The sequence below is a fragment of the Magnolia sinica genome, chromosome 1 (assembly GCF_029962835.1).
Source record: "Magnolia sinica isolate HGM2019 chromosome 1, MsV1, whole genome shotgun sequence".
NCBI classification, from domain to species: Eukaryota; Viridiplantae; Streptophyta; class Magnoliopsida; order Magnoliales; family Magnoliaceae; genus Magnolia; species Magnolia sinica.
The window spans coordinates 112,811,470-112,817,986 of record NC_080573.1 but is presented as its reverse complement, the minus strand read 5'-3'; the positions used below and the strand labels follow the sequence as shown (position 1 = coordinate 112,817,986).

The following is a 6,517-nucleotide window of genomic DNA, read 5'->3' as shown; positions in this document are numbered from 1 at the left end:
ATCGATCGATCCCGATTGTCGTGACCGAATTGCCGACTCTGATTATCGATCAATCTCGATTGTCGTGACCAATTTGCTGACTCTGAGTATGGATCGATCCCGATTGTCGTGACCGATTTGCCGACTCTGATTATCGATCTATCCCGATTGTCGTGACCGATTTGTCGACTCTGAGTATCGATCGATCCCAATTGTCGTGACCAATTTTCTGATTCTGATTATCGAGCGATCCCGATTGTCGAGGCTGAGTATTGAAGCCGATTTCGATTGTCAAGGTCGATTGTATAGGCCGACTCCGATTGTTGAGGCCGATTTCGAGTGTCAATTCCGATTGTCGAGACCTAAATGATGTATATGTGAACCGTAGTCGAGGCCTACTGTGATGTATTCATGGCCCATGGGCAAGGCCCATTGTGTGTATTCATGGCCTATGGGTAAGGCCATTGTGATATGTATTAGGCCCATGACGTATGACGCATTTGACGTATTCGTGACCCATGTGTAGGGCTCACATTTCATGTATTTGAAGCCTATGAGTGGGGCCCACCTGTTATGTATATGTGGCCCTTGAGTAAGGCCCATGGTGTTATATATTAGGTCCTTGTGTGAGGCCATGAGTCTACTATATATTGGACTTTATGTGAGCCATTCCTTGGGGGTAATGTTGGTTAAATGTCTACATTGTCAAGGCCGATTGTTGGTGCCAGTTATAGATACCGATTATGAGTATATGACAGCATAGCATCACAATACATGCCCATACGCATCATCTACATGTTTGTTATGAGATGTGGTTGACCATTGCATATGACATTGGGTATATTGTTATGAGACTCCCTAATAGGCGGAGATTGTCTCACATGAGTGCACGGTATGCGCAGGATTAATGCATGACTGGATTGTATGACTCATACATTTTGCATTGTGTATTGTGATTACTGTACGCCCTAGCGACATCAGGGTCGTAGCCTCCACAGGTATTTCATGGTGGCCAGATGGGACACCGAAAATTTATTCTACATGGGGTGCTATAGATATCCCTGGGTGAAAGTCCCTAAACCCTCTTGGTTCTAGAGGTTGCTCCAACGTCTAGACCGAGTGGATGTATGAGCGCATGAGGGCCGTATACTGTTAGGCCGCATCTCCCACTGTGTCGTGGTCGGTTGGAAGGGGGTACAGCCTTACCTGCCCGAGAGGAGGGGGCAATGCTAGGCTGAGTCTGACCAGCTCGAGGAATGGGTCCGCTATCGACGAGCCGGGCCCGATATTGGTAGGCGGATAGTGAGGTCTCTTCCACTCACCTTGTTGCGCGCGATGGGGCGGCAATCTGGTATGGAGTGTAATAGACCCCGGTGATTCCCCAGAGAGTAACCGTACTGATATGTGGACTTATTGAGCAGGAATTGCATATTCATTCATTCATTCATTCACTATCCACTCGGGCTGGTGGTCGTAACTATTTGTTATGTGTACCTTCGCATGACGAGGATTTCGGTTGGGCGTGTGACTAACCTGAGATCAGGAGTTTACCACATTGAGTCTGACTATCCAAATTTAGGTATGAGACTGGTTTGGATAGAAGTCCCTTGTGGTGGACCCCGTAGCCTACGATACTACGTACTATCATCCCGACTTCACACTCTAGCATGGTCATTTCATTCGCATCGCATATTACATTGCATCCGCAGTACTTAGCATTTTAGGTTGCTATGTTTCTGCATTATACGGCCTAGATACGACTGACGGTATTCATGGACTCATCAGGATTTGTATATTACATTGCATCATCGACATCTGATATTTGGCTTGCTGTCTCTGCATTGCATAGCTGATCTGCATTGCTTCATCAGTATATGATGGTCTTGTCAGTATTTTCATTTACTCTGTTATCGTATGATTTATGATCTTGTTAGTACTTCTGTTTACTCTGATAATTCATGATCTTGTTAATATTTCTGTTTACTCTGATAATTCCTGATCTAGTCAGTATTTCTACTTATTCCGATATTATACGATTTATGGATTACCAGTATTTTCGGTATTGTATGATTATGGCATTGTATTGAATACTTGACACTTACCTTGTGCACACACTTTCACCACCCACTAAGCTTTCTATAAGCTTATGCACGTTAGATGCGTCCAGGTGGCATTAGGTCGCAGCAGCGTTGAGCTTAGAGCGTGCAGCGGTCTTCTGGAGCTTGATTTTTTTTTAATTTATCTATTTCCCTTTCAGTATTGTACTCAAATGATTATATTAGTGGATATGTGATGATGATGTTGCCTTTGTGAATTGGGTAATCTTGTGGTTATGCTTATTATGAGTTAAATGTACAAAAAAATCCTCCTTGTAGGATCCCAGAATCGAAATCTGGCGTATGGACGCTAAGAGCCGAGAATGGGGTACTACGGAGGCTGTCGGCACCGGATTCGGTGATCGGGATTCCTGCAAATTCGATTTCCGGGTTTGGGGCGTGACAGGTAGCTCTTGAAGGGCGTAATCGCTTGACTTAATCTAAGGAGCTTTCAAATGATGTCTTCCTATAAAGGGAGAGATAAGGTTACCCAAGAACACAAGCTTATTTGTAAATCTAGTTTGAGTAAACCTTTTAAGATCAATAGAGGAATTGAACTCAATAGTCGCATTTTTTCTTCTACCCCTCTGGTAATCCAAAGGGACTGTCTACTTCGGGAAGTAGCTCAAGAACTCCTCAAGTGTGTCATACTTGTGGAGAAGGAGGACACCTTAAATTGAATGTGCATCTTTTTAAATGGCCTAATCCACCTCAGTTACAAACTAAATTGGAAAACTCTCAATGACTGAGAAATTGATATACCAATGGAGAAGCATCTCTAAAAGATCTCAGGAAAAAGTTATAGAGTTTCCAACCATTCCTAAAAGAACCGATCAGTCGAAGGTGTTGTTAATTTTAATTACCCAGCTTAATGAAAAGGCCAAATCAATGCTAATCAAGGGAAATAAAAATTTGGGTAGGACTAACATAGATAAACCACCTATCAAACATAGATCTCTAACTAGGAAATCATTTAAGGGAGATACTTCTAGGAATATCATTCTCCCTCTCGAACATAGTTCAGGTCCTAGGAAATTCACACCCAAGTGGATCATGAAGAGGAATAGGTGACCTTGGATGGTCTAATTGTGCTAAAATGCTAAACAAGAGGATTTAGCCTCATTTTGAGCTTAATTGATAAATCTGATGATCAAGACTCACATATGAGCTTTATTGTAAATTTTGAGGATTTCAGCCTCTTCCATGAGCATATAATTAAATCAGAGGATTTTTGGCTCATATTATGCTTAATTGTAAAATCTGAGGATTTAGCCTCATTTATATTGGTAATTGGTGAGACTCGAATATCGCACATTTTTCCCCATTTATATCTTGGTTTTATGAATATGATAATGCTTAATATTATATTTTATACATGTTCGTATTGCAAGGTGAGCTTAAGAGCTTAGATTGAAAAGAATGTTAAAAATATAGATTTGATGCTCAAGAATTACCAAAGCAAAGAATGGACCCTTGGATACCAAGATTGAAGAAGTCACGTGCCAAAGATCCAAGGAAACCAAGTGAGGAATGAAAAGAATCCAAGATTTGAAGTGTTGGTCGGCTAGCCCAAGAATTTAGCCAGCCCGAGAAAGTTTGGCTGAAAATTTAGCAACATATTCTTTTGGAATTTGCAGGAATTCGGCTAGCCCAAGTGTTGATTCGGCTAGCATGAGTGTTGGTCGGCTAGCTGAAGCTCTGCTAAGGTTAGCATAAGGTTATACAAATTCTACGTGGAGTGAGAAAATTTAAGGCAGTTTTCGAATTTTTCAAGTCGGTTTGAAGGAGGGAGTTCCCCACTTATAAATAGGGCATCCCATGGCATTCCTAAGCATTATCATTCAGAGCATTCAAGGGCAAGATATAGGGTTTTTTTCTAGGGTTTTTAAAGAGCTTTCAAGTTTCTTAAAGTTTTAGAAATTATTTTTCTTTTAAACATTTTCTATTTGCATTTATTTCTTTCTTATTGCTTTTTATTTTTGCAATTTAGTTATGTTTTTCTAAGTTCCTTCTAGCCCAAGCTAGAAGGGAAGCACCTGGGTTTAATGATTCTTTAAGTTATGATGATGATTGTTTTTAATGATGAGATGAATGGTGTATGCATGTTATCAATCATCTAAGTTTAGGTTTTTTTTATCATTATGTGAAATCCATTTGTTTCCCTCATGTGAGATCCATATTGATGGATAGGCTTGACCTAGATCAATTGCATTTCTTAGATGGGAGATATTCTCAACCTGTTACATTTATTTGATTCATTATCTTATGGATATGAATGCTTAAAATCACTGGCATTTGAGAATATATGTTAATGGTGCTAATACATGATTATCTAATCTCTTATATCATTTACTAAAAATATTTAAACTTTTCCGATTAGGCCGACCATAGTGTTCGGATTCTAATTGTGTTTTCAAAGTCATCATGATTTATTGATTATTAACCTACGTGTGGATCTTTGAAGCTTGGGTGTTGTTTTAATTTAATTGAATTTTATACTTTCAAAACTCTCAAAATCAAATCATCCATTTAGTTTCCATTACTTAGTTAGTTTTGCATTTGATTTTCTCATTCTTATAAATCATCTCCCTGTGGGATCGACCCTGTATTCAAAGGATATTACTTATGAACCTCTACGCTTGGAGGCAAGCAATCAAGTTTTTGGCACCGTTGTTGGGGAGAGACGGAGATTGATTAGATCCGTGCAAGGTAGCTAAGGTAAGTTCTTTTCTAAAACCTCAAATTTTCTATACATTTTCTGTTTTACTTTAAAAGTAAATTCAGTTGGGTATTTCAAGCACTAACTGTGACATAAGGTTGCTCCTGCTTGGGATTTCATCACCCAAGTGTTATAGTTGTCTTATAGTTGCTGCTTAATCACAAAGACCATCCGCTGAATTTATTTTTCAAATTAGCATAGTTTAATTTTTGCATTAGTTTTACTTTCTTTTTATTTTTATTTGCTTTGTGGATTGAACCTCATGGTCGGCTCTACCGCCTAGGTTATTGATTTATTTTGCTTTGTGGTTTGAACCCTTATGGTCGGCTCTGCCGCCTGGGTTGTTGGATAAGTTTTTATTTTTACTTTAAGTATTATACTTGGTATTTGAATTTGTGGTTTTTGTTGTGTGGTGTGGATGGTTTATATATGCCCCTTTGGAGTAGGGATCAGAGCAATCGACTCTCCTCTGAAGGTGGACTAGTCCCAGGCCTTGATCATTCATTTAGGAAAGGTAGTCAATGCCACTTGGATTCCATGGCAGACCCAATTGATAATGTAAATCCAAATTTGCTAGATCTAACTATAATCTAAAACAGAGAAAATCAATGTAATCCTCCTCTCGAGGATGAGAATGAAGTTCATAAGAATGTGTTAAACCAACCACGTACTTTACGTGAACATATACATGCCGAGAGATCAACTTTACCATCTTGCATTGTATTCCCTGCTCAAACAGGGAATATTGATTTTAAACCAGGTGTGATTCAATTGATTACTAAATTTCATGGATTGAATTCTGAAAGCCCCTGCTTGCACCTCAAAGACTTTGAGGATGTGATTGCAACATTATAAGTAAACAATGACAATAGGGATGCACTCAAACTTAGGTTATTCTCATTTTCTCTAAAGGATAAGGCCAAAGCATGACTCAAGTCTCTAAGACCTCATACCATCACTATATGGCAAGCCCTAAGTAGAGAGTTTTTGAAAAAATTATTTCCCGAGCATAAAACAAATGCACTGAAACAGGAAATCATGTCGTTTTCCCAAAAGGGGAATGAAATGTTTTTTCAAGCTTGTGAACGTTTCAAAGAACTTCCACTTACTTGCCCACATCATGGTTATGAACCATGGCACTTGATTGATGCGTTCCGAAAGGGCTCACCATAGATACGTCAGTTCATAGAGATGATGTGTTGTGGAACCTTTCTCGACAATTATCATAATGGGGCTTGGGATTTTTTAGACATGTTAGAAGAGAATACTCATATATGAGATGTCTCTGCTAAACCGGACCAAACTAGACCCATTCCTAGAGAGAAAGCGGGGTTGTACGTCCTAAGAGAGGAAGACGACCTTAATGCAAAATTCGTTGTATTGGCTAGAAAGTTCAAAGCCTTAGAAATTATGAAGGTTGATGCAATTAAATCAAACACCTCCTTAGCTAATTTTTGTAGCATTTATGGTGGTGCGGACCATGACACAAAGAATTGTCTAACAATCTCAGTTGTATAAGATATCATGCATGAGCATGGGCAAGCAAATGCTATAAATAACTACCAAAGGCCAGTTGTGCAACCAATGGAAAACACGTACAATTCAAATTGGCGTAACCATCCTAATCTTAGTTGGGGGAGTGAACCACAAATTAATGCGCCCAATGCACCTCAAGGGCCTCTACAAAACAACTTCTTTGGGGCACCTAACAATGCACAATATG

General features: G+C 39.4%; 1 non-coding gene across 1 annotated transcript; it reads right to left on the bottom strand.

Annotated features, from left to right (window-relative positions):
- Positions 1–5,814: 5,814 nt before the first annotated feature.
- LOC131222906 (small nucleolar RNA R71) lies at positions 5,815–5,921 on the bottom strand. Its single transcript, XR_009160224.1, has one exon. It is a non-coding gene; the product is annotated as a small nucleolar RNA R71 (small nucleolar RNA).
- Between the last annotated feature and the right edge of the window lie 596 nt (positions 5,922–6,517).